This window comes from Erinaceus europaeus, chromosome 5, assembly GCF_950295315.1.
Source record: "Erinaceus europaeus chromosome 5, mEriEur2.1, whole genome shotgun sequence".
In the NCBI taxonomy this organism is placed as follows: Eukaryota; Metazoa; Chordata; class Mammalia; order Eulipotyphla; family Erinaceidae; genus Erinaceus; species Erinaceus europaeus.
Genome location: NC_080166.1, coordinates 58,604,544 through 58,621,358, shown reverse-complemented (window position 1 = coordinate 58,621,358; position 16,815 = coordinate 58,604,544). Strand labels below are relative to the sequence as shown.

Below are 16,815 nucleotides of genomic sequence, written 5' to 3'. Positions count from 1 at the left end.
GACCTCTACACAGCCTTGCCTGAATGTGGGTCAACAATGGTAGTGACTGCACCATTCTCTGCAGAGAGGTTGGGTCAACGTACTGTGCCACTGGAGAAGACGGATCCTGCAATGAGTGTAGCCTAGAATGGTCCCAGCTGTGACCAAAGAATGCGAGCTCAGACCTACAGGGTTACACAGGCATCTGTGCTGAACATGGGCCCCAGATCAAACCGATGGGGTTTACAGTTAATGTTACTTATATACTTTTTCCATATTTGGAAGGTATTCTTTTTCCCTGATCCAGCTTTCTAGTTCTATTTCCAACTCTGACACCATCTCCTTAGACAATACCTTCGGTCTACCTGCATGGTAGCTGTTGGGCTCAGGGAAAAACTGGAAAAGTCATGGGACCATTGGAATATAACTAAATTAGACCTATTAGCTTTTTCCAAAATGGAAACCCCAAATTTCAAAATCTCATCTGCTCTATGATGAGACCTTTAGGCTCCTGATTATTAAGCAATTTGTTTTGCTTTACTTGTTAATAATGCTTTTTCACTCAAAAAGTTGCAGATGCTACCAGGATGCCAACCTGACCTCCATGGGCAGATGACCTCACCAATATGTCCTGGAACCCCACCTCCCCAGAGTCCTGCCCCACTAGAGACAGAAACAGGCCGGGGGTGTGGATCCGCCTGCCAACACCCATGTTCAGCAGAGAAGCAATTACAGAAGCCAGAACTCCCACCTTCTGCTCCCCATAAAGATCTTTGGTCCATACTCCAAGAGGGATAACGAATAGGAAAGCTTACAATCAAGGGGGTGGGATATGGAACTCTGGTGGTGGGAATTTGTAGATTTATACCCTTCTTATCCTATGGTCTTGTCAATCACTATTAAACCAATAAAAAAAAAACACTCCCCCACAAATAAAGAAACAGTGCCCCAAAGTCTCTCCTCTCCAGAGCCCTGCTCCACTAGGGAAACATAGAAATAGGCTGGGGGTATGGATCCACCTGCCAACACCCATGTCCAGCAGAGAAGCAATTACAGAAGCCAGAACTCCCACCTTCTGCTCCCCATAAAGAATTTGGGTCCATCCTCCCAGAGTGATAAGGAATAAGGAAGCTTCCAATGGAGGGGATGGGGCAGGGAATTCTGGCAGTGGGAATTATATAGAATTGTACCTCTGTTATCTTACAATCTTGTTAATCATTATTAAATCACTAATAAAAAAACTTTTAAAAATAGAAGACAAAGGAAAAATAATTTTATTTTTTTATATTTTTGGGTAATTTTTAAATTTATTTATCTTCCCTTTTGTTGCCCTTGTTGTCTTTTTATTGTTGTTGTAGTTGTTGTCGTTGTTGTTGGATAGGACAGAGAGAAATGGAGAGAGGAGGGGAAGACAGAGAGGGGGAGAGAAAGACAGACACCTGCAGATCTGCTTCACTGCCTGTGAAGCGACTCCCCTGCAGGTGGGGAGCCAGAGGCTCGAACCAGGATCCTCATGCCGGTCCTTGCGCTTAGCGCCACCTGCGCTTAACCCTCTTCGCTACCGCCCGGCTCCCACAGAAAAACAATTTTAAAATGCATCTTTTTAGTGTTTGTAAAACATTACATAAAACTGTAACTCTTTTGATTTTGTTCATGAATTGCAGTATAATTTTACTGTCCATAAAAACAATTAAATTTACCCAGGTGGTGATTGGATAAGAAAAAGGAAAGTGAATCCATTAAGTAGCAAACAAAAGGTCTTTGAATAAACAATCTTTCTAGGAGCTGCAATATTGTTGGTAAGAATATGAAGGTAATAACACAGAAGATGTACTTTTCTTGAAGGGATGGCAGAAGAATTTTACTTCCTTTTTTAGAGCGATAAAATTTCTTTTTTTATTTATTAAATGGAAATACTGACATGAACATAAGATAAGAGGGGTACAACTCCACACAATTCCCACCACCAGAACTCCATATCCCATCCCCTCCCCTGATAGGTTTCCTGTTCTTTATCCCTCTGGGACCCAGGGTTATTATGGGGTGCAGAAGATGGAGGGTCTGGCTTCTGTAATTGCTTCCTTTCTGAACATGGGCGTTGGCAGGTGGATCCATACTCCCAGCCTTTCTCTCTCTTTCCCTAGTGGGGAAGGGCTCTGGGGAAGTGGGGCACTAGGACAAATTGGTTGGGGTCATCTGCCCAGGGAAGTCTGGTTGGCATCCTGGTAGCATCTGGAACCTGGTGGCTGAAAAAGAGTCAACATATAAAGCCAAACAAATTGTTAACTAATCATGAACCTAAAGGCTGGAATATTGCAGATGAAGAGTTGGGGTCTCCGTTTTGGAAATAGCTAGTGGTTCTATTTTAGGTATATTCCAAAGGGCCCATGACTTTGCTAGATTTTCCCTGAGCCTACCATCTGATGTGCAGGTGGGCCCAGGTTATTGTCTGAGGAGATGATGTCATGACTGGAAAAAGGTCCAGAAAGCTGGATCAGGGAAGAAAGTAGCTCCCAAATATTGGGAAAGTGTATAAATATTGCTGACTGTAAACCCTATCGATTTGATTTGGTGCATAGGAGCCTGTGTATCCTCTGAGGGCAATGGAATCTCTATGTTTTCTCCTATGTGTGCCACCACTGAAAAGTATGCAGGAAAGAGACTGAACCCTACATGTGTTCTCATTATGACAGAAACAATATTTGCCAGCAATGACTTAAGAAGGGGAGCAAGAATGAAGTGTCTGTCATGACACTTCATTACACAAGTCAACATATGTTGGCTGTACAAGCCGCAAATAATTGCAAACTAGATTCAACCATGTTGAACATTTTCATTAGAGTCCAAATAATTATTTTCAAACGGTGGGAGGAGGGCTGACAATGAGGCAAAATGGTGCCGAGTCAGGGTGGGGGGGCATTTTATACCATGTCGAAGAGTATGGGGATTAATTAAATTAGAAACTTGGAGAAGTTAATTGGACTGAGTGAAGATAAGAACGCTATCAGCACATGGAGAAATAATGCTCTTTTTTAAAAAGGTGTAGCAGGAAGTCATTTTTCACAGCTAAAGGACAACGGGGGTGGGGTGGGGTGGGCAGGCAGTGGAGCACCTGGTTAAGTGCACACACTACAGTGCCCAAGGACCCGGGTTCAAGCTCCCGGCCCCCACCTGCAGGAGGAAAGCTACATGAGTGGTGGAGCAGGGCTACAGATGCCTCTCTGTCTCTCTCCCTCTCATCTCCCCTTCCCCTCCCAATTTCTGTCTTTATCCAATCATAAAATAAATATTTTTTAAAAAAAAACATCTTTAAAAAATCAAAAGAGAGAACCCTTCAGAACCCTGAGTGACAGGACCATAATTATGCCTACGTGAGCCTCTGCTGGCCTTCCAACCCTTAGAATAGTGCCTGTCACATGAATACATGTTTGTGGAATGAAAAATATTACATATTGGCAAAAGTAAAATTTAAAGTCAGATAAGCCACACTTGTTTTTCAGCCTCAATCCAGTGTATGACCTTAGGCAAATCGCTTACTCTTTTTTTTTATTATTATTTTAACTCAACTCAAACAGCTGTGAAATAAGAAAATGGGAAATGTGTGCCTTCTAGCTCTGAGTATTTCTGTACATAGTTTTATTAAAATGAGTAACATGTACATTTTTGTAGGGTCTTAAAACAAGGAGAAATGGAGATGCATAGAAGAGCAGCACATGGAATTATTAGAAAAGATGTCCCAATGATAGAGACCTTCGTATTTGAGGGGGAAAATGCTAAAAGCTATTTCTGGGTCTGTTATGTGTCAAGTGGCATTTCTAAGGACTTCTGATGATATCATGAAGAGGTAAAAATCTTCATGTATTGTTTTATGATTCTCAGTGTTTTCATTTTTTAAATTTTTCTATTTCTTATTATTATCTCTATTAATTTACTGGACAGAGATAGCCAGAAATCAAGAGGGGAGAGAGAGATAGAGAGACAGAGACAGAGAGACACCTGCAGCCCTTTTTTTCACCACCCCTGAAGCTTTCCTCCTGCAAGTGGAGATTGGGGGTTTGAACCTGGGTCCTTGAGCATTGCAACCTGTGTTCAACCAGATGCACTATCACTGGGCCCCCTGATTATTAGTGTATTTGCACACTTCCTGCTCCCACAGTTTGAGTATCTGAAGAAACATGAAGAGTCCAAAAAAATGGAGGTTGTACTGTTATGTGGAAAATTGGGTACAAACAATTGTATTTACTGTTGACGGTAAAACATGAATCCCCCAATAAAAATAAATAGAAGACAGAAAATAGTAGGAATCTATGTAAATATTTTCTTGACAAAGGTCTTAAAATAAGGTTGGTACTAGCCATCTCAGAGAAAAGACTGAAGAAATAATATTTCTAATATTTTCTTACATAAAAAACTATTTCATTGGGGCCAGGTGGTGGCACACCTGCTTTCCTGCACATGTTACAATGTATAAGGACACAGGTTCAAGCCTCCAGTCCCCACCTGCAAGGGGAAAGCTTCACAAATGGTGGAATAGTGTTGCAGGTGTATCTCTGTCTCTCTCCCCCTCTGTCTTCCCTTCCCCTCTTGGTTTCTGTTTGTCTTTATCCAATAAATAGAGGTTTAAATAATCTATTTTATTTGAGATGTGCCATGCACAATGGCTGACATTTCCAGGAACCCTCTGGTCTCCATCACTGGCTTTTTCTGTGCTCTGCTTCCCAAGAGCTCTCTGAGCATGGACATTCTCTCACACATACTTGAGTTTCTATTTACTGGAGGAGGGAGAGCTTACAGTTTCTCCCCACTTCCATATGTGATCGTGTTGACTCTAAGAGAGGTCATGTGCTAGAGAGCCCTGTTATCCTAATAAGGTAGCATTTTAAATGAGCTCCATGCTTAAGAAACCATGCCTGTGGATGAGAAAAAGGTGAATTATACTTTGACTTAGAAGAATGAATGGGAATGTCGATGGGCAGCTACTAACAAAGGCTTCTTGGCTATTAAGTGTGATTGGTGATCCAAATCCTTGCCCTTCTTTTCTTTTCATTAACATTTTTTTAAAGACAGGCTAAGAACTTGCTATATAGAGATAAAATGGATACCTTGTTATGATTAGAAACTTGTAGCAAAATAGTTTTAAAATTTATCTGGAGGGAGTTGGGCAGTAGAGCAGCGGGTTAAGAGCACAGGGCACAAAGCGCAAGGACCAGCAGAATGGTTGCGGTTCTAGCCCCAGGCTCCCCACCTACAGGGGAGTCGCTCCACAGGTGGTGAAGCAGGTCTGCAGGTGTCTATCTTTCTCTCCCCCTCTCGGTCTTCCCCTCCTCTCTCCATTTCTCTCTGTCCTATCCAACAATGACAACATCAACAATTATAACTCCAACAACAATAAAAACAACAAGGGCAACAGAAAGGAAATAAATAAATATTTTTAAAATAATGTATCTGAAGTTTGTCATTTGAGAACAATCTCCTGCCAGTGTGATGAGGAGTGATTCTCTAAGCTCTATCAGGATATAATAGCATGGTCTCTGTTTACATCATCCCACCAGCAAAGCACACCTCTATGAGAATGCTACAGGGTCGATTTTTAGATGATGCAAGTGCTCTCACCACTAGAGACTCAGAAGATGGGGGTGGGCAGGCAGTCGCGCACCTGATTAAGTGCACCCATTACAATGTGCAAGGACCTGCGTCCAAACCCCAAGTCCCCAGCTGCAGGGGGAATTCATCATGAGAGGTAAATCAGAGTTGTAGGTGTCTCTCTGTCTCTTTCCCTATCTCCCCCACCCTTGTCAATTTCTCTATGTCTCTATCCAATAAAAAAGAAAGAAGAGACTATTTAGATAAAATAGACATCCACCTATTTCCTTGTTTTTTTTTTTTTTGTTTTTTTTTTTTAAGTGGAATTCAACCAAACATCTCTACCAAGTGCACCAATGTAGTGGTAAAATTCGTCATATATTATAATAGGGAATAGGGTGAGGGGATGAAAGAAAGAATGACTCAAGATCCTCATTATTTTGAGATTGAGGAATTGATACACATTCCAGACTGAAGGAGAGAGAGAGAGAGAGAGAGAGAGAGAGAGAGAATGTGTGACATCTTTAAACCATAGTCAAACCCAGCAACAAGGAGGCAGAATCTTGTGAGATAACATACTATACAGCCTCTATAGAGCCTGTATTTCCCCCAGTCCTGGAACCTCTAGGGTGGGGCCCACTTTCCTGCATGCTTCACTCAATTCATACCATTCCCCGATCACAACCTAATCAATGCAATGAGTGCCACCTCAGTATGCTTCACAACAGACTGTGTCCAGAGACATCAGGCATGGAATGTCAACCCTTCAGCCTCATTACTCCGGTGAGACCTTTTCTTTCATAGGATTCTCTAATTCCATTTCAGGTGGTTCACTTCCTAACAAAGTCCCAAAACCTAGATATAGACCAGGTCCCATGAAATAAGGCATATGTTCCCGGATTTATGTATCCATAAATTAGGGCAAAATATATACCTGAAAGCAGAAGTACACAACAGCCTGCAGTGAGTCAGTATATGCAACAAGCAAGTAGAAAGACCTAAAAAACACCATAAAGTTCATAATGAAATAATGTCTACTTAGACTTAGATACCCTACTCATCTACTTTTTACTTTACTTCCCTCAGTCACTCCAAAGCTAACCTTATCAAAGTAATGACTGCAAAAGCTGAATAAGGGCAAGAGACTGGCATACTTTAATGATGACTTTTTAGTCACTATCAGGCCACCTCATTAGCAAGGGCACTAGCTTGGGAGTCGTGAGATTCCCAAACAGATATGATGGGTCTAGACCTCAAATAAATCCCTCTCTCCATTGTTACTGGTCATCTATCAGAAACAACACAAAGGACCCTTTTGAGGGCCCCATAGGACCTTGCCCTCAGTGTGCATCAACAATGGCAGAGAATGTCCATCCTCCAAAGGGAGGCTGGACAACATGCTCTATGCTACACCCGAGGAAGATGGGTCCTGAAATTGGGACAGCTTGGAACATTCCTACTCATGACCACAGAATGTGAACTTGGATCTACAGGGATGCAGAGGTCACAGAGGTTCCTAAGCTGAATATGGGCCCCAGATCACATCAAATCGATGGGGTTTACAGTCAACAATATTTATACACCTTTCCCATATTTGGGAGCTACTCTCTTCCCTGATCCAGCTTTCTGGTCCTTTTTCTAGCCATGACATCATCTCCCCAGAAAATAACTTGGATCCACCTGCATCTCAGATTTCAGGCTCAGGGGAAAGAAACAAAAAGCAAGCTAGTATAGTCATGGGCTCTTTGGAATATAACTAAAATAGGCTTACTATCTATCTACAAAAGGGAGACCTCCCCCCCCCCACCCCTCAACTCTTCATCTGCAATATTCCAGCCTTTAGGTTCATGATTAGTCAACAATTTGTTTGGCTTTATGTTAACTTTTTTTTAAGCCACCAGGTTCCAGATGCTAGCATGATGCCAACCAGACTTCTCTGGACAGTTGACCCCAATCAATGTGTCCTGGAGCCCCACTTCCCCAGAACCCTGACCCACTAGGGAAAGAGAGAGACAGGCTGGGAGTATTGACAGGATCAACCTGTCAATAACCATGTTTAGCGGGGAAGCAATTACAGAAGGCAGGCCTTCCACCTTCTGCACCCCATAATGACCCCGGGTCCCAGAGGGTTAAAGAATAGGAAAGCTATCAAGGGAGGGGGTAGGATACGGAGTTCTGGTGGTGGGGATTGTGTGGACTTGTACCCCTCTTCTATGTTTTTTGTCAGTGTTTTCTTTTTATAAATAAAAATTAAGAAAAATTATTATCTTTATTTTACTGGATAGAGATAGCCAGAAATCGAGAGGGTTGGAGAGGAAGAGAGACATCTGCAGCTCTGCTTCTCTGTCTCTACTCGCAAAGTTTTCCCCCTGCAGGTGGGGATTGGGGGCTCGAACCTGGTCCCTTATGCATTGTAATATGTGTGCTCAACCAGTTGCACCACCACCTAGCCCCAAAAATGACACATTTAAAGATTCATTTTATCTCTGTTTGAGAAGGTACTTTCTGCAGATGGCATATATTTTCACGCTTATCTTCACAAGGACAGGGTGAAGTAGGTGCTAAATGTCTCTCTATATATGTGCAAACCGAGACAACTGTTTTAGAGTAAGTGGCAAAGTCAAGATCTAAATTCAGTACTGTTGACATCTGAATCCCATTTTTCCTTCTTTGCATGAAGTCATGTTAGTGTGACTTTGAGATAGTCAAAAACCTAGTTTCTAGACACGATTGTACCACTTATCAGGTATGTCTTCTCTGAAGAAATTCAAATAACTTTTCTGCAATTTAATCACTTCATCTGTGCAAGTGAATGACGATACTTATGCTCAGGGAAGATTGGATTAACAAATTGACTGAAATTTGATTTTATTTTTCAAATGTAGCTGATTATATGTTTGATCTTAGAGGAACAGATGCCCTAAAAACTGAAGCCTACTCAAGGAGTTTTCAACATGAAAACTTTTACAATTCATAATTTCTCTGAGAATTTTTGCTTAAATATCATTCTTTTTCCTTTTTTATAATATATTTTTAATTTGTTATTATCCTTATTTACTGGATAGCTGGAAATCAAGAAGGAAGGGGAGAGGAAGAGAGAAAGAGAGACACCTCCAGCCCTGCTTCTCCACTCAGGAAGCTTTTCCTTTGTTGGTGGGGACTCAAATTTGGGTCCTTGCACATTGTAACATTTGCACTCAACCAGGTATGCCACCATCCAGCCCCTATATCATTTATTCTTTTTTTTTTTACTTTACTTCCTTAGATTTATTTGAAATATAACTTATACATATTTTCAGGTTTTTAAAAATATTTATTTCCTTTTGTTGCCCTTGTTCTATTGTTGTAGTTATTGATGTCATCATTGTCAGACAGGACAGAGAGAAATGGCAAGAAGAGGGGAAGACAGGGAGAGAAAGATAGACACCTGCAGATCCGCTTGTAAAGGGAACCCCCTACAGGTGGGGAGCCGGGAGCTCAAACTGGGATCCTTAAGCTGGTCCTTGCACTTTGCGCCACATGCGATCAACCCACTGTGTTACCGTCCGACTCCCATTATGTATTCTTATATTTAAAAAATTACCAAAGACACATAGCAGGTTAATCTATCTACATATGGCAATGATGACTTATTATTGTAGGATTGTCTTCAGGATGTAACCCAGTCCAAGCTCTACTTTGTGTTTCCCCTTTCTGATCTAATTTCTCAACTTCTGTCTATGAGTGGGATTATCCCATGTTCATTCTTCTCTTTCTGGCTGATCTCACTTCACAGGATTCCTTCAAGCTCCATCCAAGAAGAGGTGAAGACGGTGACTTCATCATTCTTAATAGCTGAGTTGTATTCCATTGTGTATCTAGACCACAACTTACTCAACCATTTATCTGTTGTTGGATATCTGGGTTGCTTCCAGGTTTTGTCTATTACAAATTCTGTTGCTATGAACATAGGTGTGGTGGGCAGTAGCATATTGTGTTAAGCACACATGGTACTGAACCCACTGAAGGATTCGGGTTTGAGCCCCGGGCTCTCCACCTGCAGGGGGGGTTGCTTCACAAGGAGTGAAGCAGGTCTGCAGGTCTCTCTCTCCCTCTCACCTTCCTCTGTCAATTTCTCTCTGTCCTATCCAAAAAAAAAAAAATAATTGGAATTTTTTTTTTAGCCATCAGTAGCAGGTGGATTCATAGTGCCAGAACCTAGCCCCAGTAGCAACCCTGGAGGAAAATAATAATAATAATAATAATAATAATAATAAATGTACATATATCTAATTAAATTATGAATATCTATTAATGTGTAGTTAGTTTAGAATAACATTTGTTTTAATTCTTTCAAAAAACATCCTATATATTTATTTTGGAAATAGACAGAGAGAAATTGAGAGGGCAAAGGAAACAGAGGGCAAAGGATGAAGAGAAAGATACTTGTAGCTCTTCTTCAGGGTCTCAAAGCAGGGTCCTTGTGCTTTGTAACAGATGCTCTCACCTAGCTGAACCACCACCTAGTCCCCTCGAATTATATTTGACAGGAAGTGAAACTACATAGCCATGAAAATCCAGAGATAGATTTTTTTTTTCCTCTTAGAGACTATGAAACTCAAGGAAAGAGCTAAATACCCCCAGGGCAGTAAAAGATTTGATGCAATGACTCAATGTTAAATTGGTAGAAAGTCTTCAATTCTGAAAGGCCTAGTAAAAGTACAAGACAATAGAAGAAATGTAGCTATCTTCCAATTAAGTATGTTCAGCCTTAGATTTACATCTGTGGTGGGGAGATGTAAATTTTCTGAAAGCAAATTCTTATGAAGTCAAAGTTTGAGCATGCTAGACTCTATATTCAATCCCTTTCATCAACAGATGAGAGGAAACTGATAAAGACAACTTACCAAAGAGGATGAGCTTCTAAGAAAGAGAGGAGCTCGGGTTAAACGCACCTGGCACAGAGTGCAAGGATTGGCATTAAGGACCCTGGTTCGAGCCTCCGGCTCCCCACCTGCAGGGTAGTCACTTCACAAGTGGTGAAGCAGGTCTACAGGTATCTGTTTTTCTCTCCCTCTCCTCTCTCCATTTCTCTCCATCCTATCCAACAACAACAACATTAATAACCACAGCAATGTTAAACAACAAGGGCAACAAAAGGGAAAATAAATAAATAAATAAATGTAAAAAAAAAAGAAAGACAGGAGCTACAAAATCCTTGGGCTAGTGAAATCATTCACTTAGTTCCTGTGCTGCTTTGCAATGTGTGTGACCAGGGTTTGAACCCAAGACCCCACCACACTGGTATGGCCTTTTTCATTCTTTTTGTCTGAAACTATATTAAAAAATATATAGATGCCAACCGTCCAACATTATAAAACTCTTCAATAAATCGTAACTGTTGAATTTACTCAGAGAATTTGGATATACTAGCTACATTTAGAGGAAAAGACAAGACCCATTTTTTCCATGAGATTTCCAGTCACATGAATTTTATTTTATTTATTTATTTATTTTTTTTACTTGAGAAGCGTTTGTGTACTCTAGCATTGGGGATTCGAGAGAGAATTCGATCAACTTTTATTTAAACTCAACACTATTTGACTTGGGTTTGAAAAAGACTCATTTCATTCCTGAAATGGTCTAATAAATAGAGTAACAACAATAACATGGGTGAGCTTTCTTAGCTCCCACCCCTTGCTCCTTCAGGTGCCTAATGTGAACAGCGGCAACTAATTTTTACAGACAAAAAAAATAGGGTCAAGGTTAATTCCTTAGACACAACTGCCTAGAACAGACACATTTCCTTAGAAGTATGATGCCAGGCAGGGGTTATAAAGGTCCGAGTTTTGGACTCTCTAATAGAAAAGTCAACTGAAGATACAGATTTTCCTATTTGAAATTAAAATTCGTTTTGAGTTATTGGTTCTAACAAGTGAGTGGTTATCCGTAGAATATGGGCCATAGAATCCCCTGCCCTTGAATTTTCTTGTTTAATATATTTCAAGGGTATGCCGTTCAAACAAACAAAACCTGACTTTATTATTGTAATAACTTCCATATCTTTGATAAAAGGGAGAATGTGAAAATAACCATATAATCATTCACTTTAACAGACTTTAATGGAGTCTGTATAATACCATTTACCACATGTGGATTTTTAATTTTATGAAGTCATAACATGGACTACAATGTCAGCATAATGAAACTACTGAAGTTCTGGGGGTCGGGCCGTAGCGCAGCGGGTTAAGCTCACATGTCACAAAGCATAAGGACCAGCGGAAGGATCCTGGTTCCAGCCCCCGGCTCCCCACCTGCAGGGGAGTCGCTTCACTGGCGGTAAGGAAGGTCTGCAAGTGTCAGTCTTTCTTTCCCCATCTCTGTCTTCCCTTCCTCTCTCTATCTCTCTGTCCTACCCAACAACAAAAAACATCAACAACAACAATCCAGGAGCAGTGGATTCATGGTGCAGGCACTGAGCACCAGCAATAACCCTGGAGGCAAAAAGATAAAAAAAAGAAATTACTGAAATTCTAACTATTTTAAGAACACTAAAATTGGTTGGCAGCAGTTTATGAAAGCATAGACTTCTTTTTTTATTGTATTTCATTTATTTATTTATTTTGTCTCCAGGGTTATAGCTGTGACTTCATGCATACACTATGAATCCACTGCTCCTGTGACCATTTTCCCCCATTTTTTATTGGACAGGACAGAGAGAAATTGAAAGAGGAGGGGGAGATAGATAGGGAGAGAGAAAAGATAAGACACCTGCAGACCTGCTTCACTGCTTCTGAAGCATCCCCCCCACCTCCTATAGGTTTGGACTTGGATAGAGACATCCAGAAATAGAGAGGGTTGCAGAGGAAGAGAGGAAGAGAGACACCTGCAGCCCTGCTTCTCTCTCTCCTTGCAAAGCTTTCCCCCTGAAGGTGGGGATTGGGAGCTCGAACCTGGTCCCTTAGGAGCTTGAACCAGGATCCTTGTGCACATCTTTGTGCTCAGTGCTATGTATTCTTTTTTTTTTTTTTCCTCCAGAGTTATTGCTGGGCTCGGTGCCTGCACCATGAATCCACCGCTCCTGGAGGCCATTTTTCCCTCTTTTGTTGCCCTTGTTATTGTAGCCTCGTTGTGGTTATTATTGTTGCATTGTTGATGTTCGTTGTTGGATAGGACAGAGAGAAATGGAGAGAGGAAGAGAAGACGGAGAGGGGGAGAGAAAGATAGACACCTGCAGACCTGCTTCACCGCCTGTGTAGCGACTCCCCTGCAGGTGGGGAGCTGGGGGCTCGAACCGGGATCCTTACGCCTGTCCTTGTGCTTTGCGCCACATGTGCTTAACCCACTGCGCCACCACCCGACCTCCTGTGCTATGTATTCTTAACCAGGTGTGCCGCTGCCTCATCCTCCAGACTGCTTGCTATCTGAATATTAACAGCATTATTCTTGTCAACACACTGGTGGTTTTGTAGAGCTGGGTTTAGTCTCTCTAAGAAAGCAGATATTAGCAAACCAACGTTTGTTGCAACCAATATAGTCTGCACTAATGTTCCAGCAAGTGCGTTTGCTAGCAGGTAGGAAAAGAAAGCACTTGGTGAGTTTACCACTGTACTCCATATATCGCTGGGTCATTTATGTTAGGGTAAGATTTACTGGGAGTTTTCATATCATACATCCCAAGCAATCTTTAGTTGGCAAAATTAAGAGTCTTTGCTGGTACAGCCGAGGTTTAGGGAATATCTGTTGAACTTAATTCCCTAAGAAAGTAAATTATCTTAGGCAAGTAAGTAAGCAGGGCTGGGTGGTGCACATGCAGCAGGGCCCGAGTCTGAGCTCTGGCCCCACCTGCAGGGGCCAACAGATAAATAAACTAAATAAATAAATAAATAAATAAATAAATCTATCCAACAGATAAATAAACATGGTAATGATATCATAGAGAGTCGGGCAGTAGCACAGCGGGTTAAGTGCACATAGTGCAAAGAGCAAGGACCAGCATAAGGATCCTGGTTGGTGTCACCAGCTCCCCACCTGCAGGGAAGTCACTTCACAAGCAGTGAAGCAGGTCTGCAGGTGTCTATCTTTCTCTCCCCCTCTGTCTTCCCCTCCTCTCTCCATTTCTCTGTGTCCTATCTGACAATGACGACAACAATAATAACTACAACAATAAAATATGATATCATAAAAAAAGTAAATATCTCCTTTGTCTAGACACCATTCTCTCACTGGTAACCTACATAGTACAAAGTGCAAGGAACCGCACATGAATCTGGGTTTGAGGCCCCAGCACCCCCCCCCCCCCGCCATGTGCAGGGGTGTTGCTTCAAAAGCAGTGAAGCAGGTCTGCAGGTATTTCTCTTTCTCCCCCTCCTTTCTCAATTCCTCTCTGCCCTAGCCTATAAAAAATAGATCACATAAAGTGCACACACAAACATCTACCATGGCAGTCTGGTAGCGGCTTTGAGTCATGGAGAATCCATCACCCTTAGATGTGATCTTTATTGTGTTCTCATTTCTTTCTGTGCACATGAAGAAAACGCTTCAATTCTTACAGGTATAGGACATGGACGTGATATTACTCCCAAGAAAGTTTGCTTAATGAATTCTATTTTATGACTGCCAGGAGGAAAGAAAGGAGTACCACAGACACTCCATGTGTAGGCATGTGATCTCAAAAACTGCAATATCTTCTCTTCATCGAAACAATCCCAAATTTCCTCCCTCATAGCCTGATATTTACTACCTCTTAAACTTGGCCCATTTTCCACTAACTGTGCGTTCAGTTACTTTTCCTCTGGGATTCTGTGCAAAAGATGAACTCTGGATGTTTGTTTAATATGGAAGTTACCTGCAAAGAAACTATAAGAAAGAACAGAAATTGGGGGGTCGGGCTGTAGCGCAGCAGGTTAAGCCCAGGTGGCGCAAAACGCAAGGACTGGTGTAAGGGTCCTGGTTCGAGCCCTGGCTCCCCGACACTAAATGTTTAAATGATCATTTTAATATATACATATATATATATATATATATATATATATATATATATTTTTTTTTTTTTTTAGATAAAGGGAGAGAGGGAGAGACACTGTAGCACTGAGTTTCCTTCAGTGTGGTAAAATCCAAGTTCCAACCTGAGTCATGCACATGGTAAAAACAACACACTCTCCAAGAAATGTATTTCATTGGCCCTGTTCACTTTCAAGAGAAAAATACCATCTGGAGTGACTGAGCAAGTTGTGATCTATATACACAGTGGGATAATACTCAGCTACTAAAAGTGGTGAATACACCTTCCTCACCTCCTATTGGATGGCGCTTGAAGGAATCATGTGAAGTGAGATCAGCCTGAAAGAGAAGAAGTTGAAGGATAAGAACAGAAGGGAAAACACAAAGCGGAATGGAACTGGGTTTGGTGAATTTTGCATAAAAGTAAAGAACTAGGGGAGGGGTGGAAGTAGGGGGGTTTCAAGTACTGGGGCAGGATGGTGGAGGAGGGCCTAAGTCAGTGAAATACAGTTGTTGGTAAATGTATAAAATTTCTGGGGTTTTTTTTGGGGGGTAGATAACATAATGGTTATGCAAACAGACTGTCATGCCTGAGGCTCCTAAGTCCCAGGTTCAATCCCCTGTACCACCATAAGCAAGAGTTGAGCATTGCTCTGGGAAAAAAAAAAAGTATCGCAGGATTATAAAATTTCTCAGTTTCATACAGAAAAAAACAACTGTATTTACTGTTGACTGTAAACCATTAATTCTCCCAATAAAAATAAATAATAATAAAAATGGCCAGTTACATTTGAAAAACGCTTGGTTAAATAAAAGCAAATTTCCTTAAACCAAAAACAACAACAAAAAAAAAAGGAAAAAAAGTACTATCTGATTTAAAAATCAGAAAATTCCTTGTAGTTTGTTCTATATGACACTAATAATCTGTAATCAAGAGAGAACAAAAAAAACTAAAAAAAGCCTGACCTAAAGAGGGGACATCATGGTATTTTAATGCTTTGGAATTTACACTGTGTAAGTGGCTGGAAGCTCACCCCCCAGTGAAGGCAAATGCCTTTTGCAGGGCTCAGTATAGAAGAGTACTATCTTGGTACCAAAGTTGGCTATCAAATGATCTTGCATAACATTTCCACAGGACTTCTTTGGGGAACATTTGTTATGGCTCTAATTAATGAACTAACTTGCAATTACACATAGCCTCTGAAGCTGACACTTATCACATCTATACAAATAAAACGTCCTCCAAGGTCCATTAGCTAGAGAACAGCATTACATGCATGGAAAGTGCTTTAATTTCACTCATTTCACCAGTGACGCTAAATTAATCACCAAGTTGAAATGTACAAAGGCTCTTGAGTTTAGAGGATAGGGAGAGGGGAATGCCTCCTGCAAGTCCCATAATCTGTTCTTAGTGTTGAATGCACTCAAAATTTAATTTTTATCCAGCCCTGAATCTTTTAAAAACTATCACCAGCCTTTAAAAATTGTTGTTGTTGTTGTTGTTGTTGTTTTCCTTATTTGTACAGTGCTGTGCACTGACAGTGTGGATTAAAAACAAAACCATTTGCACTGTCAGTGCTGATGTATGGACTCATTTGCTCAAACTCTTTCAGTGCAATCTGCAAATGCATTAACAAAGGCTATAAAACAAAAGCTATCTGCACTACCCATAACACACAGGGCAATATATTGAAAAGTTGGAAAGCATAATTGATATCTGCATTAGCAGAAATTACTCAAGAATGAGAATGTATCTTACTACCATGCAGACTTCAAATGCCAGAAATAACTTGTACAACTTCCTGAATAGAGAGTAATGTTCCAACCACCAAAAAGGTGGGGGAAAGACATATCTGTCTGGTTGTTGTTAAAATAAAAGACTCCTTTGAAATAACAGTATTAGAAAACCTATCATGGTTTCTATCCCACACAGAATGGCAGAGAGGTTCACATTCACATCTATTTCCTATTTCCTATTTTCATTTCAGTTTTTTTTAATAATGCTCTTAACACAAGACCAGGAAAAAATTTTAGTTTTTTATTTAGAGAAAGACAGAGACTCTTCACCCAATTACATATCATTATGCTAATATACTTCATCACTTTCTAATAGCACACTCAGAAAAAGCTAGAATTTAGAGCAAAAATAAGACTACTTTTTAACCATTCATTGATTATGTCTAATACCAGATAGTCTTTCCTATGGAAGGACCACTACTTATTATTATATTCATTTAGTTAGTTCGTTATTTGCCATGAAAGCTATCACTG

General features: G+C 40.8%; 1 protein-coding gene across 4 annotated transcripts in view; it reads right to left on the bottom strand.

The window, feature by feature from the left end:
• Positions 1–16,815, bottom strand: part of SYT1 (synaptotagmin 1) — a 664,148-nt gene that overhangs the window by 455,837 nt on the left and 191,496 nt on the right. Inside the window, exon 4 of one of the 4 annotated variants that reach the window (XM_060191358.1) lies at positions 14,838–14,883. The exons of the other annotated variants lie outside the window; for them this stretch is intronic. The gene's annotated coding sequence lies outside the window, so the exon portion shown is untranslated. The remainder of the gene's footprint in view (positions 1–14,837; positions 14,884–16,815) is intronic. 4 annotated transcript variants of the gene reach the window in all.